Source organism: Schistocerca cancellata, chromosome 3 (assembly GCF_023864275.1).
Source record: "Schistocerca cancellata isolate TAMUIC-IGC-003103 chromosome 3, iqSchCanc2.1, whole genome shotgun sequence".
Lineage (NCBI taxonomy): Eukaryota > Metazoa > Arthropoda > Insecta > Orthoptera > Acrididae > Schistocerca > Schistocerca cancellata.
This window is the reverse complement of record NC_064628.1, coordinates 163,760,268-163,778,164: the sequence shown is the minus strand read 5'-3', so window position 1 is coordinate 163,778,164 and position 17,897 is coordinate 163,760,268.

The following is a 17,897-nucleotide window of genomic DNA, read 5'->3' as shown; positions in this document are numbered from 1 at the left end:
TCTTATTGATTGTAATCATATTCTCCTCTTAAGATTCTTGAATGTATGAGTTATTGTCCATTGTACTCCACACCAGTATGAGCTCCTGTTTAACGTTCATAATAATCTGTCTCATGTCCTCAAAGTACCCCATAATAATTTTTAGAGGAATGTATGCAGTAAATTGCGTGTACTCTTTAACTGTTCTATCCTCTGGATCATCTATGAACCATCCCGCATATTCTAAACTATGCAAATCTGCGGGTGATGCAGAGACGTAAATTTACGGGTCGATGTTATGCTGACATTGTGTGTGTGGTCGATCTCACACCCATTGAGTTCATAACGTATCTCTTGGAACAGGAATGCTAAAGCATTATATGTTAGCTTGGATCCCACTATATCCCTGCCGTCGGTTTTCTTGAATGACCCCTCTAGATATATGAAACTCCTGCATGGAAGTGTGAGTGCATCTTGGGGCAGGATGACAATCCTAATTTCATCGTTCTTGTTAAATGTGTTTGAGGCATAAAGTTTATGAGAGAAGTAATCCTAACATATAATTCTCTCGTCGTATTCTATCAGACAGGTTATATTGAATGAGGATGTAATTGCACGGTTTCAAGCTAACTGATTTAAGAAACTCGTAGTTCACATGGGTTATCTCTTTTCTGTCTGGTAGCGAAGTGACATGCTGTGGATTGCATGCACTTGTTTTACACCATTGCAGAAGGCTCACAACTCGGGTCTACTGTGGATTCTGAGAGCTATCCACGACACATGGATATACACAGACATACAGAAATTCGAGCAAACGCTCGCCAAATGTGGAGGTGACTGGATACAATCGTGTACAATGCTATACTATGCCTCCCGATCAGTGTATTTGGACTGAGCTATATTGGCTACACATACTATCACTGTCCCTTTAAGTGTATCTTTCTATATATGCTTCCTACTTCTCAGTACCTGGTGTAGTTAGTATCATAGCAGGGTGGGTGAAATATCCTCATCACAAGGACTTTGTTGTCGGTGACTGGTCCTGTGAAAATGCAAAAGAAGAACTGAAGAAGAAGAAGAAGAATGGAATACTCTTTTCTGATAATATACGAGCAATTATTGTAGGTTCATCCAATTGTGGGAAGACTAATGTCCTCAAGACGCTGCTAACAAATGTAGATGGAGCCCGATTTGAACATGTTTGTGCATTATCAAAAACACTGTTTCAACCCAAGTATCAGCTATTACAGGAGATATTGTGCAGTGCAGATGGTGTTAAATACACAACATTCGGTGAAAGTGGTGATATCCCTCCACCTGAAAAAGCAAAGCTAAACACTGTCTTTATATTTGACGATGTTGCTGTGGAAAACTAAGACCAAATTCGAAAATATTTCTGTTTTGGTTGTCATATGGGTGCTAATGTATTTTATCTAAGCCAAACATATTCCATAAACCCGAAACAGTTGGTTAGGGATAATGCAAAGCTCATTATAGCCTTCAAACAAGACAGTCGGAATTTAAAGCACGTTTACTAGACACATATCGGAACTGACATCTCGTTCAATGATTTTGTAAAGATATGTGCTGATTGCTGGAATCATTCACAGTATGGGTTTCTCGTTATTGATAAAACAGGAAAACTGAGTGATGGTAGGTACAGGCGAAACTTTCAAGAGTTTCTGCATATATAGTACAGTAATAGAGGACAGTGCATCAGTATATGCTGCACCATGGACAAATTCGCGCGTATGTCTAGCTCTCAACCCGAGAGAATGGGTGAACACAGACAGAACGTTCGCTTGCACATGAATGCGAAAATTCAGGCTATTGTGCATAAAGTTGGAGGTATGAGCAGGGAACTAGAGACGTATTACCAGACTCTTCTGAGAATGGTGAATACGTTAAATGAGTTAGTTAATGAAGTCGGTAAGAAAGTAGCCGACTTAACTGAAAAGGTCGAGGCTATTGAGGGGAAAATAGATGTAGAGTTCCTTGTTGTTGAGAAGGTCAAGCAGATACACAGTAAGAGGAAGAAGAAAATGAGTGGATATATAAAGCCTAACGCTGCGAAGATGTCCGATTGGTATACACAGAGATGTCAACGAAGCAGAAAGTGATTCAAGCACAGAAAGCAGTTCGTGAGAAATTATGGTTGCTGAGGTTAGGGCATATGGATCGACAGCAGACACTAAGAGAGACCTTCAAGCTGGTTACTGAATCTCTCCGAGACCTCTCAGCAAAAACAAAAACACACATTAATGATGGTGTTACCATTGACGAATTCGTTATCCATCACGCCCCTGGTCAGATAAATAGACCATTCGGCGTTAGCAGGGGAAGACCGTTCATGTTGGGTACGCATCCTATAACTGTAACTGATGACACAATACAGATTGGTGATACGCAGTTTGAGACAACACCTGGCATAATGAATCTTATTTTCCTAAGACCTACCAAAAAATCTATAAATTGTTCAGTTAATGATAAAGAAACATACTGTGAAATACTGCATATGACTGATGTACATAAGATCGCGAAAAGCCTGAGAAACAAGAAACATAAAAACCATTTTAAAACCAATACTTTCAGGCGAAAATGACAACAACAACAGCAGCAGCAGCGGTGATGGTATTGACATTGAGCATAAAGCAGTGAACAATCGAATCCTGCAGTATATATACTATGACGACCCCAACGAACTAATAGATCGAAAAACGGCTGCTCATGACATCAGTTGCTGCAGGTAATACAGCTCATTCGAATGAGATTGTTTCAATAACCTCTGAACTTAGAGAGAGAGGTATCATGGAATAAATAAGGAGACAGTAGTTCGAGAACTGCACAAACCTGCTCGAAAAACATACCTTCGTAGGCATGCTATGATTAAAGGTTTGGATGACTTATGGCAAGCTGATCTTGTAGATATGAGGGAATATTCACATGAGAATAATGGAGTAAAACGTATTTTAATGGTTATCGATTCGTACTCCAAATTTGCTTGGGCATTACCTGTTAAAACAAAAACGGGTAGAAATGTTGCAGATGTTTTTGAACGTTTGCTACAGACAGAGACGAATCGATGCCAAGAAAAATGAGACCAATCGATGTTCATGATAATGGACTCATGGATACGGTATACTACCGCATTAAAATGCTGGATACATGCGGACAGAAATTTAACGTAGGTGATTTAGTACGTATTTCAAAACACAAGATGGCATTTGAGAAGTCATACCTACCAAACTGGTCAACAGAGATATTTACAGTTTCAAAGGTACAAAGAACGAATCCTAGAAACTATATATTGAAGGATAGTAAAGGTGAAGAAATTGCAGGCTGCTTCTACACTGAGGAGTTGCAGAAAAGCTGTTTTTCTCGTTGAGAGAGTCATCAAACGTCGTGGAAATAAAGCACAAGTCAAATGGCTTAGTTTTCCTGCTACACAAAACACTTGGATTGATGCCGACGATTTGTCATACAATGGGGGAACATAGTTTACAACCATCACTGTAGCATAACATGCATGCTAGGAGATGCGTAAGAGGAGTTGATGGTATTCTAGACAAACTGCCAGTGGAATTACACATCGCCAGCCAGAGTGGCCATGCGCTTCTAGGCGCTACAGTCTGGAGCCGAGCGACCGCTACGGTCGCAGGTTCGAATCTTGCCTCGGGCATGGATGTGTGTGATGCCCTTAGGTCAGTTATGTTTAATTAGATCTAAGTTCTAGGTGACTGATGACCTCAGAAGTTAAGTCGCATAGTGCTCAGAGCCATTTGAACCATTTGGAATTACTCATCCCTGGGTATAACTATTGTGGACCTGGGACAAAGCTTCAGAAACGCTTGGCACGAGGTGATAAAGGGCTTCATCAGCTTTATGTGTGTATGGAACACTTAACACTTTAGCATTCCTGTTCCAAGTGTAACACTATGAACTCAGTTGGTCTGAGATAGACCGTACACACAATGTCGGCATAATATCGCCCCTTAAAACATACGTTTCTGCATCACCCACAGATTTGCAAAGTTTAGAAAATGCGGGATAGTTCACAGACGATCCAAAGGATAGAACAGTTGCAGAGTACACGCGATTTACTGCATGCATACCTCTAAAAATTATTATAGGGTACTTTGAGGACATGAAACAGATTATTAAGAAAGCTCATACTGGTGTGGAGTGCAACAGACAATAAGTCATACATTCAAGGAGCTCAAGAGGAGAATATGATTACAATCACAAGATAATATGGAAAATGCTTCACATCAGTGTATCCGACGAGGAGCATTTGAAGCTTTTAAAAGTCCTGAATTCCAGTACATTTCTGTCACTGACATTTCTTCATGGGAGGTTTTCGAGTACCCAGAGTTACCGACTGCTAGCAGACAAACATGGACTATTAAAACCTCTTTGCAGCTAGAGACACCTAGATTCATCATACTTGCGTTTCAAACTGAGAGAAGATGTAATATAGCAAATGATTCCACTGTGTTCGACAACTGCAAGTTAACTAATGCCAAAGCCTACCTCAATTCAGAATTCAGAATTCTACCCATATGACAATTTACATCTGCAGTGGAATCAAAGTGTATACAGACTAGTTTATGACATGTATGCAAGGTTTAGTGCTTCTTACTATGAAATTGCCGAAGGACTGGGAGGAGGGTGTCTACTCAATCCACGTAAGTTCAAGGAGCTTTCACTGATCATCGTTATAGACTATTCGAAACAGAATGAGGTAATTAAGTCTGGATCCATAGATGTGCGAATTGAATTTAAGTTTTTGACAAGTTTCACAGAACACACTGCCACGTATGCTCTAGTTCTACATGACCATGTGATCAACTACTGCCTGCTCATCTGTGTTGTGCAACGAGCTATATAAATGAATAGGTGCTACACCATACTGAGACCATTTCACAATGGTGTCTCAAGGTGTGAACATCATTACAGACTCTCAAGGTTTCTATTATGGTGAGCACAGACAGTTTACATTTAAAGATGTGGCGTTGTAGCATACACAAAAGCTGCTGGAATAATAGAGACATTCTCAGCAAACATTGCATCAATGAGGTCTTTCAGGTACATGAGGTGCGCTAAGACATGGAAGAGTGCAAAGTGGTTAACAAATTTCTACCACAGAATTCACTGGAATGATCCTGGCATACCCTATAAAGATATGTTGACAGTTATGAAATTGTTTGATCACATGGATACCATAATCTATGTGAAGGGAAAGGAGAAGACCTCATGGATGCTATTACCGGAGGAGGAGAGGTTAATTAATTGATGAATTTAATTAAGTAGTCAATCAAATTGATAAGAGTGGGAGGGGGCATATACCAATAACTCAGACCTGTAGGAGCACAGTGCAGTTGGGGGAGGGTTATAGGGCAGGGGGAACAATAGGTTAATAGCCGGTCAATCAAAAGGAAGGATCCCTTTAGCAGAACAATAGGTTAAGTATCTATCAATCAAAGGAGAACAATAGGTTAAATACCTGTCAATCAAAGGAGAACAATAGGTTTGCCCCTGAGTGCATACCTGCCTCTGATGTAGGCAACCTGCACTATCAAAATGAACTGGCGCCATTGTAGCCCCACTACTTACCAATAACAGATGCAACTCCAAACAGAGATGTGTGACCCCTTTTCATCCAGGTCATTCCGTATTTTTACAGACAACACATGAACATGAAAACTTTGTAGCCTGACAGAGAAGCTATAATCAATAAGTTTGAATCCAATGGAATCCATATCAACGCCATTCACTCACCTATACAATTCTCTTGTGCCAAGCTGAGAGCTTATGTTCTTCATTTCGAGCTGCTTCATCTTTTTTGTTGGTAAACCTCCGTTTCCTAAACACACTTTTTCCACCACTCATAAATCTTGACTTCCATGTAAAGGTTTGCGTATTCAACCTTCCACTTATAAAATGTGTTAGCACTGTCAAAACGTAAATAAATTACATGCAAGAAAGTTATCAGGAAAAGATATAGATGTCAGCCAGAGATATAGATGTCAGCCAAAGATATCGAAAGAAAATAGACTTCACACTGACAAAAATTCCGCTGAAGTAAGCAGTTACCCAAATGTCGGAAAATGTGGGAATGGCCGCCAGTGCAGAGTTAATCAGTTTAAGAATTCAAAGGCATTTCTAAAGCTGCTATCACGATAAAATTCACACACAACATAGATTAAACTAAGTAGATAATATTTCTGAAAAATTGATTTTTTGGACCAAAACCCATTACATTCCCCCTTCAGTAATGTATAAAGTGATGTATTATGTCGAAATACCTTCAGAGCGAGCGTTGTGGTCACCCATTCTGCTTCGTCGTATCTTCAAAATACCGTAATGCCACTGCAGGAAGTGTGTGGTGAGATGTAGCAGCACAAACTGAAACTACACAATCTACACGAACGTGTCATACAGGTCTTGTGTTTGTAAAAACTGTTTATTAATTTTACAAAGCGAAAACTCGTAATACACGTCTGTGTACTCAAGGACTGAAGATGTCTGAGTCCCCATCCAAAGGCATGAGCATCAGTAACATTGTCACACGTAACCTCAATGGATGAGAGACTGCAAAACTCTGTAATTTAATCCAGAACATCAGCACAAAGTCTAAACAGTTTATACCACAATCTCCTCTTGACTGCCAAATGTCGGCGGCGAAATTTTTTAGAATTACCTAAATTCGAAATGGCCACTGTCAGAATCCAGTGCCAATGCACAGTCGGGTGCCGTGGTAACTTCCTGAATCTCACAGAAAACATAACATGACAGAGGGGTCTTGGTGGTGAGGATGATTAATTAAATGAGCATTAAGAAGCAAATCTAAGTGGGGGATTTCAAAATAAAATAAAATATTGTCATTTAAGCATTACACGTATTTAACAGATTACTATCAAACACTTCTGAATTGACTATGCTCTGTTCAAGAATAGTGTTACTCAACCATTGTGTCCACAATGTTATTATAATGACAAGAACGCAAGCACTCCATCCAAAAGCATTCTGTTACATGGATTAGATCCCATGAAAGTAAAAATCTCTTCCTTCTAATCAAGTAGCATTATCAAGTCCACCAGAGATAATCAGCAGAACATACAGTAAATAGAAGTTTGGGTTTGGGTTGTTTGGGGAAGGAGACCACGTAGCGAGGTCATCGGATTAGGGAAGGACGGGGAAGGAAGTCGGCCGTGCCCTTTCACTGGAACCATTCCGGCATTTGCCTGGAGCGATTTAGGGAAATCACGAAAAACCTAAATCAGGATGGCGGACGCGGGATTGAACCGTCGTCCTCCCGAATGCGAGTCCAGTGTCTAGCCACTGAGTAAATGGAAGTATTGAGAAAGTTATTATGAAGGTTATTTAAAGGAACTGGCACTAAAGATAAATAGAACTCAAAGGTTTTGAAAACAATAAGCGGAATGGGTGCCAAATATAGTTACATCAGCAAAAAAAATGGATGAGAACAAATTAGCGCTAAGAGATGATTGCCTAAATTTAGTCAATTGCATAACAAGTTTTTAAAATGTAGCTGTCAATTTTATCATCGATAAAACATTTGCTAATACTAAGGAAGGAGATTATGAATAGTACAGTACAGCTACTTAACATTACATATTAACTTACTCTTGGATTAAACACATAGTTAAAATAGTTCCAAGAGGCATTTCAAGAAACGATCACGCGATAATTAAAAATACCAGTGCAGATAATTTAACGCCAGAAGCATTATCAAGAGGTCGTCAAGTTAAATGCAAGGAGATTCCTTATTGGTGATGCATGAAAACAGGTGAAAGTTTCAGCGGTACTTTTTAACATTCTTTTAGATGCGACAGATATCTCTGAGCATTCACGCTGCGTCACTGACGCGCCACATATTGAGGGAGCACGAGTCACTCTCTCACTTATTTCCACATTCAAGGCTACTTTCTAATTTTGTTATTACACCCTAGACATTTTTATGAGACAACAGGAAGTTATCAACATGAGCAGGCATTGATGGGAGCATGCTTGTGGGATGTTTACGGTGGCTCTCCTTTGAATAGTATTTTCTGGCGTTGAGAACAAGAGGCAGTGCGGTCATTTAACAGTAACTCTTGCATTGCACATTTGGGGTTTGGAAGCCACGTGCAGCTATTAGGGAAAGAAACATCTTGAAGCGCTTACTGGGGAGAGAACGCTGGTCCCAAAAATTTCTCGCACAAGTATGCGGACAATGCTTTCGGCCAAAGAGAAAAAGCTCCCCACCTGGATTTACTTGTTAGGCGCTTCTATCCATGTCAGGGGCAGGGACTCAAGAGAAAAGTTCATCCAGCCAAGGCTTTGAACAGTGTCGTAAATGTCCACTGCGTAAAGGGACGGCGGCCATAAAAATTTTGGGATTTCCATGTTCACCTTGGACAGGGTGCTATCGAGGGAGCCATCATGTGGTACCGTCCCTCTCCCTGTCGAGTTTTTTGGAAAGCCTCAAGCCCTGAGAAGAATTTTAGAACAAAACGCAACATTAATGGCAGCTCTGAAATGGTCTGTGTTGGGGTACAAAAGCACTTCTCTTAGTTTAGCCCCTAGTAAGACACACTGTCTTCTGATTCAGACTCTGGCCTGGAGAGCATTCTTGTCTTCATTCTTGTTATCAGTGGGTTGTACTTGGGACTCTCATCCTGAGTGTGACTTCTCACTGTCATTGGTGGTGAAGTCCTAGCAATACCGAGATTTTAGATCTCAATCTCAAACAACCCACTGCGCCAATGGCAATATTATTCGTACCAGGTCTGCCGCCTTGACGTTTATTCTCCTTGTACACACTGCTGTATAAGTGAGTCAAATTGCTCCATGGTATGACCGGCGAATGGGAGTGTAACACGCTGGAATCTGCCGAGATTTCAGGGCTCCATTAGGGAGTAACTGCGATCGGTCCAACAGATCACCAGCCCATGAATTAGCATATTTTGTGCCCGCAGTAACAAATTACAGTTGCAGCACTTCGCTACTTGTAGGCTCTTGCACCATGACCGTCACCTGACACACTGTTACACATTGCGAAAGGGGTACGTTACTGCTTCTCCGGCTTGTTACGGCAAACAGAATCACAGCCTCGCCACTTGTTCTCAGCTACACCAACCTAGTATAACTTCAATGTAAAATAAATCCATCGAAGTCTATTCAGCATTAGGTAATTTCAAATTGCGTTATCCGACTTTTGAGCCAAAGTAAATAGATTAATGAAACAAATCTTGGTCTTTGTCAACCAATCGCCACCCACTAGTGAGTTGACTATTTGTAGCACCTATTTGTGTTGCCAACAGTTCATGATTCATTTGTCATTCTCCTTAACTTATGTTGTTTGTCCTGTTTTAAGGTCAATAAACTTTTGCCATATTTTTAAAAAAGATCAATCCTGTGTTGATATAATAATCACACATTAATAATTGTCTACAATAATGACCCCCTCCCCCCATGAACCATGGACCTTGCCGTTGGTGGGGAGGCTTGCGTGCCTCAGCGATACAGATGGCCGTACCGTAGGTACAACCACAACGGAGGGATATCTGTTGAGAGGCCAGACAAACGTGTGGTTCCTGAAGAGGGGCAGCAGCCTTTTCAGTAGTTGCAAGGGCAACAGTCTCGATGATTGACCGATCTGGCCCTGTAACAATAACCAAAACGGCATTGCTGTGCCGGTACTGCGAACGGCTGAAAGCAAGGGGAAACTACGGCCGTAATTTTTCCCGAGGGCATGCAGCTTTACTGTATGATTAAATGATGATGGCGTCCTCTTGGGTAAAATATTCCGGAGGTAAAATAGTCCCCCATTCGGATCTCCGGGCGGGGACTACTCAAGAGGATGTCGTTATCAGAAGAAAGAAAACTGGCGTCCTACGGATCGGAGCGTGGAATGTCAGATCCCTTAATCGGGCAGGTAGGTTAGAAAATTTAAAAAGGGAAATGGATAGGTTAAAGTTAGATATAGTGGGAATTAGTGAAGTTCGGTGGCAGGAGGAACAAGACTTCTGGTCAGGTGACTACAGGGTTATAAACACAAAGTCAAATAGGGGTAATGCAGGAGTAGGTTTAATAATGAATAGGAAAATAGGAGTGCTGGTAAGCTACTACAAACAGCATAGTGAACGCATTATTGTGGCCAAGATAGACACGAAGCCCACGCCTACTACAGTAGTACAAGTTTATATGCCAACTAGCTCTGCAGATGACGAAGAAATTGAAGAAATGTATGATGATATAAAAGAAATTATTCAGTTAGTGAAGGGAGACGAAAATTTAATAGTCATGGGTGACTGGAATTCGAGTGTAGGAAAAGGGAGAGAAGGAAACGTAGTAGGTGAATATGGAGGGTAAAAATCGTAGGGGGAGACCAAGATATGAATACACTAAGCAGATTCAGAAGGATGTAGGTTGCAGTAGGTACTGGGAGATGAAGAAGCTTGTACAGGATAGAGTAGCATGGAGAGCTGCATCAAACCAGTCTCAGGACTGAAGACCACAACAACAACAACAATGACGGGCGCTCCATTTTCTTAAATTATTTCAGCACGCCAGTTTATTTTCATTTTGATAAAAGTGATAACCTCCAATGCAGGCTAGCAACGACAATCATAGTCAAAGTGCAAAATCAGTCTATCAGATGCATGGGACAGGTAGACAAGTGGAATGCTTACTAGTTAAAGTGATTGTTGTCAGGGCACGAACCCATAGTCGCCTGCAGCCTTTCAAACCATACCGCAAGACCAGTAATTCGGTACACACCCAGAAATGACTACGGTCACAGCAATGAGGAACTCGGTACTATGAATACAAAATCAAATAAAGGTTTCTAAATAGAAGCCAAAAATCTGTTACGAAAAGAAAAACTTCTTCTATTAAGCTCAGATGGTTATAGTGTTTGACAGAAATGCAAAATGTAATAACATTGTGTGGTGTGTACCGTGTCGTGCCGTGTAGAATGTCTGTCCGAACGAATCGTGTTACTGTATTAATGTATTGTAAAGACTTGCACACCCTGTGAAAAGTGTCGTACGAAACTGATAAAACTTGTTTGTGTACAGTGTAATGCAATTTATTTTAATTTCTATATACTTCGGTAGCTTTTAATATAGTGACGTCGAAACAAAAGAGAAAAAACTCCAATAATGCTATGAACAGTGTAATGTAATTTAATTTAGCCCGACGCGAATCAGCAATCAGCAAACTAGTTCAGTACTCAGGGTGGTTACGGGATTATACATATTTAATTTTGTCTTTCTTGAATCATCACAGACATTCCTCAACATATATCAAAAGTTAGTTAAAACTCATGTGTTTATAGCACCAGATAATATTTCGTAGGTCAGTTCCGTGTGAAGTAACTTTACTTTGTGAATCCGTCTAGAATACCAATATAAGATAACAAGCATAATATTTTGCTGATGAAATCTTATACTAGAACTAGAATCCTGTGACCAGGCCTTTTTGCCTGTGATGTTATCTCGCAACCTTGAGAAAATCTGAAAGTAAAATATATTAAATTATTCATAGTGGCCGCATAGCTCGTGGAATCTGAAAAAAAGTTTAGTGCCCTAACCGGCGACACGTCTCGAAGATGAGCTGAAGGAAAATTATTAATTATTTTTTAGTATGTCGCCTAACAATGGTCAATGTTCCGTTAAGGCCACGTCTACTCAGGACAAGCAAGGCTTAGGTTTACAAATTATTGCATACCGTATACAAATTTTAAGTCGTCAACAACTATATTTTAGTTTCGTTTACAACTTACATAGACTGTTACAGCAAGATGAACCTCAGACAGTTGTTCTTTCCTCTTCGAGTCCAAGAACAGAAGAAGACCAAAAAAAAACTTCAGTCACAGAATCTCGAATGTCCATGGAATATATTACAACACAATGCATTTCTCTAATCTTTGGTATAATCGTCAGCTATTCACACAATAATTATCACTACATGGAATTCATAAATTTCAATTTCAAGACCACCCCAGGAGATACAGGGCAATTTCCCCCTGGGATGGCTGGGACAAAATTATTTATGCGTACCAGTCAGACGACAGTACTGTTCGATTATAGTTTCAGATTTCACAACATTGTACATGTATGTTTCTTACATGACTTTTCCAAATGTAGGTTGCACACAATAGTAATTAATACACTCCTGGAAATTGAAATAAGAACACCGTGAATTCATTGTCCCAGGAAGGGGAAACTTTATTGACACATTCCTGGGGTCAGATACATCACATGATCACACTGACAGAACCACAGGCACATAGACACAGGCAACAGAGCATGCACAATGTCGGCACTAGTACAGTGTATATCCACCTTTCGCAGCAATGCAGGCTGCTATTCTCCCATGGAGACGATCGTAGAGATGCTGGATGTAGTCCTGTGGAACGGCTTGCCATGCCATTTCCACCTGGCGCCTCAGTTGGACCAGCGTTCGTGCTGGACGTGCAGACCGCGTGAGACGATGCTTCATCCAGTCCCAAACATTCTCAATGGGGGACAGATCCGGAGATCTTGCTGGCCAGGGTAGTTGACTTACACCTTCTAGAGCACGTTGGGTGGCACGAGATACATTCGGACGTGCATTGTCCTGTTGGAACAGCAAGTTCCCTTGCCGGTCTAGGAATGGTAGAACGATGGGTTCGATGACGGTTTGGATGTACCGTGCACTATTCAGTGTCCCCTCGACGATCACCAGTGGTGTACGGCCAGTGTAGGAGATCGCTCCCCACACCATGATGCCGGGTGTTGGCCCTGTGTGCCTCGGTCGTATGCAGTCCTGATTGTGGCGCTCACCTGCACGGCGCCAAACACGCATACGACCATCATTGGCACCAAGGCAGAAGCGACTCTCATCGCTGAAGACGACACGTCTCCATTCGTCCCTCCATTCACGCCTGTCGCGACACCACTGGAGGCGGGCTGCACGATGTTGGGGCGTGAGCGGAAGACGGCCTAACGGTGTGCGGGACCGTAGCCCAGCTTCATGGAGACGGTTGCGAATGGTCCTCGCCGATACCCCAGGAGCAACAGTGTCCCTAATTTGCTGGGAAGTGGCGGTGCGGTCCCCTACGGCACTGCGTAGGATCCTACGGTCTTGGCGTGCATCCGTGCGTCGCTGCGGTCCGGTCCCAGGTCGACGGGCACGTGCACCTTCCGCCGACCACTGGCGACAACATCGATGTACTGTGGAGACCTCACGCCCCACGTGTTGAGCAATTCGGCGGTACGTCCACCCGGCCTCCCGCATGCCCACTATACGCCCTCGCTCAAAGTCCGTCAACTGCACATACGGTTCACGTCCACGCTGTCGCGGCATGCTACCAGTGTTAAAGACTGCGATGGAGCTCCGTATGCCACGGCAAACTGGCTGACACTGACGGCGGCGGTGCACAAATGCTGCGCAGCTAGCGCCATTCGACGGCCAACACCGCGGTTCCTGGTGTGTCCGCTGTGCCGTGCGTGTGATCATTGCTTGTACAGCCCTCTCGCAGTGTCCGGAGCAAGTATGGTGGGTCTGACACACCGGTGTCAATGTGTTCTTTTTTCCATTTCCAGGAGTGTATATGTGCTTTACCTAATTCTACAATAACTAAAATACTTCCCTACCCGTGTGCCAGATATTTCAGTCCGGAAAGGTATTAACAAATCTCACCGAAAAATGAATTTAATTAACCCCCCCCCCTATTTAGGATCGCGGGAGTTAAAAACCAGCCCAGGGTCTTCGGACTGTATGGCCACATTCATCCATTGTCTCCAAAAATCTAAATTTACATTTTGCTTCTACTCAAAGACATGTTGATATAATGTTCCCAAAGTGAACCTACGGTCGCAGGTTCGAATCCTGCCTCGGACATGGACGTGTGTGATGTCCTTAGGTTAGGTTTAAGTAGTTCTAAGTTCTAGGGGACTTATGACCACAGCAGTTGAGTCCCATAGTGCTCAGAGCAATTTGAACCATTTTTTGAACCAAAGTGAACCACATCGAAGAATACAACATGAGAAAACAGTGAAATTATAATCACACAAATGGAAATAAAAAAAACAATCTTCTTGTAAGTGATAAGCTGAGAATTTCTCACTTATAGTGGAACACACGGCAACGGTCTTGTCGCGGCGGATACACCGGTTCGCGTGAGATCACCGAAGGTAAGCGCTGTCGGGCGTGGTCGGCAATTGGATGGGTGACCATCCGGGCCACCATACGCTGTTGCCATTTTCCGGGACAATAGAGGAGCTACTCGACCGAATAGTAGCGGCTTCGGTCAAGAATACCATCTTACGACCAGGAGAGAGGTGTGCTGACCCCACGCCCCTCCTATCCGTATCCTCCACCGAAGATGATGCGGCGGTCGGTTGGTGCCGGTAAGCCTCTCGTGGCCTGACGACGGAGTGCTTTAGTGGAACACACACTTAGAATGATAGTACTGAAGTTTGTTACCACGACAAACGTGCACTCATCACATGCAATACACGTCGTCGATAGCCGATTTTCAGCCGTTGAGACGCCAGTGTGACGAAGACGGCGGTGCGACGACACTGCAAGTGACGGAGCCTCCGGGCGCCCTTCCCCCCACGCGGAGAGGCGATTGTTGGGCGGCGGGCGTTGGCTCTCCGATCAGCTGATTCGCCTCCGCTCTCGCGCCGTCTCAGCATCGTGTCCGTTCCAGGCGAGTGAACATGAAATAACCCACGCTAGCATTAATTTTAACTATTTACGTAAGAGATGTTACTAGCTAGTGGGGAAAGAGAATTAATTAGTGGTCCATTCACCCGATATTCATACATAAATGTTCGTTTTAATGTTCTGTATTGTATTTCATTTTCCGAGCAACCTTTAGTCCAGATTTCGGAACACGATGTATTCTCTGTTCAATTCCTTTGAGAATTACACGGTCTATTGGTTAATGACTAGCAAAGTTTCGCATCCTTTGAATGTCCTGTAAACTCTTGTAGTCACTTTACATAAAATTGCAACTCTATACGGTTGTTCACAACACGTGCGTACGCAGTTGTACAACATTCACTGAGTTATCTACCTGTCACCATGGTTGTGTCCAAAGGTAGATTTACTTTTGTCCACACTCACTACAGTGTTCACAGCGTCCTCTAGCTGTAACACATTTCAGCTTCACGTGATATTAATATTCATATTATTCCGTGAAGTCGTCTTTGCTGTACAGCCGTAATCTTGATACACTAAATATCAAATATTTACATTAATAAAACAAATTACTATGCCAACTTTCATACTCCGTTTTCAGAGTCCTTTTCTCTTTACGCTTTTATCTGATAAATGTGCACATTGACACAGTCTTTCACTGTCTTTATGTGTTTGCTAGACTTTTTTCACTTTCGTAGAACACGCAGATGCTTTTGCAAATTAAATTCCTTTACATATTGTTTCTATCGAAGCATTATTCACCATGTTACTATATAAATTGGCTTTGTCGTTGACATTAAATCTTCCAGTTTCACAAGTCATGACATTAAGATTTAGTCCCCATTAGGATTTGATGTTTTTTTTTATGTCATAGACTTCCCTCAGCCTTTCGTGCCGAAAGTAGACCCTTGGCCATCTGGACTACCGATCCTCAGGCAATTACATGAGTGTTATTCATCACTTATCACAGATCCACACTTTTAACTATTTAAAATTTTAAGTGAAGAATCGTTTGCCCGAAAACCAGGTCTCAATTGCATGTGTGCAATTCATGCTTTCGAGCGCATCATTCCTTATATACCGCGGCTGTAAACTTTATGCCATTCAGCTACTTTCTCTACACGGGAACATATATTCCTTTAATTCTCAGTAGTGCGCCCCAGCTCATGAAATTACATGACTGAAGGCCACTACTGGAGTAAGCAAAACTGTTACTTAGTTCTCAACAGTGTTCTTAAGTAATTAGAACATGCCTGTTTACATTCACACTCGGAAAAATCAATCAACCGTCACGACTACGCATTGGTACATCGTACGCTTTCTTATATGTACTTGATCATATTATTAAATACCACTATTGTCCTACTTACAAAAACTAGTTAATCACAAAAAAATGCAAAAGAATTTCTTATCCTACTATATACACATAAAATTGAAATCTCTCTTAGTTATATCTTCAATGCAATTATTTCTTGCTAATTCTGCTTTGTTTCTGTGTCAGGGTCACCCTTAAGACTTAAGATCTTATTAATGCAATTCCCTATCATAAAACTAGAAACTATCAATGATATTTAACACATGAATATAAAACTTCATTACTCGCTAAAGTGTTTTACTATTTACATTACATTTCAAGTACAAACATTACTTTTCATAACTGTTTACCTTTCCCTGCATGTACATTTTTAAATCATGATGTGGGTATAACCCGCGTATTTCGCCTGATTCTAGATACCCCAATACACCATTTTCTTTATTTCCTTCAACACAGCTTCGCGTTTACTCCAAGGCACGGAACAGAAAATACGACAGAGCGTCTGGTGCGGATATACCTGCACATCGTATACATATCCTCGAATTATTCAGGGTTTTTCCGAAAATGTGCCTGCATAGTTACTCAATACCCGGGTTCCCGGATTCGATTCCCGGCGGGGTCAGGGATTTTCTCTGCCTCGTGATGACTGGGTGTTGTGTGATGTCCTTAGGTTAGTTAGGTTTAAGTACTTCTAAGTTCTAGGGGACTGATGACCATAGATGTTAAGTGCCATAGTGCTCAGAGCCATTTGAACCATTTGAGCCAGTTACGCAATAATCGAGGAAGCTCATGCTGCTGTTCGCTAGTTAAATATTCTGACTCCTTGACTTTTAATTGAATCTCTTGTTGTATTTTAACGATTCCTTCATCATACTGTTTTCTGATTTCAGGATACGCCCTCAGTGGTACATTATCCTGTAGATTAAGTACAAAGGATTCCACTTCTACATGTTCGAACCACCGACAGTACCTATTGTGCTTTGTCATTGTTTTGATCAATGGTAACTGCAAATTCTTGGTAGGCATTCGTAGAAAGCAGAAGCCCTGAGGGTTGTCGATTATAGCGCTTCTTTCCGACAGTATGTCCCATCCGAAGATGCAATTAAATTCTTAACAATGAGGAACCGTACATAATATCGTATCATTTCCTGTTTCTATTCCTGCCTGCACCTCAGCTTTGACAGTTTGCGACTTTCCCTTTATTGTCCCCTTAATTTTACTATTTTGAACCGGCAGCGTAGCCAGTCTTTTATTTCAGTTAGCGACATTAAAGAAATTCTCAGACATGACCGACACAGCCGCTCCCGTGTGAATTAAAACCGTTGCGAATACTCCATTTACTTTTACGTGTACCACAGCTTGCACGATCTCGCTCTGTTGGTCAGAACATTTACGCGGTTCTGTGACTAATTCTTCCCGCAATTACTGGCCGTCATTATAACGCAGCATAGCAATCTGATTATTATTGTTTTCTAGTTTGCCTTCGCTTCCATTCCTATTGGCCGAGTGCCGAAGGCTTACATCGACCCCCTGTAGTTTGTTAGCTGTTTATCGCCTGTAACTTCTACTGTTTGCAGATTGTGTTGTCTATTTGTAATATTTTGTGTGGTACCCGCGTTATTAACCCATGTCGACGTCGAAGTATTTCCCGGCATTGGACATTATTGATCGGGACTTCCTGTCTATTTGACGGTGCCGACCAGTTAGCAGCCAATTTTCTGCCGCCTCCTTGTTTCATACTTTTGGGCTGAAAATAACTTCCGTAATTCTCCTCCTTCCTCCTTTTCCGATCCATCATATCGCTCCTACTCTTATTGGGAGAGCAGTTACCGCTTGACATACGATTTACTCTATTACCATTCCCTCCTTTTTGTCCGTTCGATCTCTCATAGCTATTACCAAC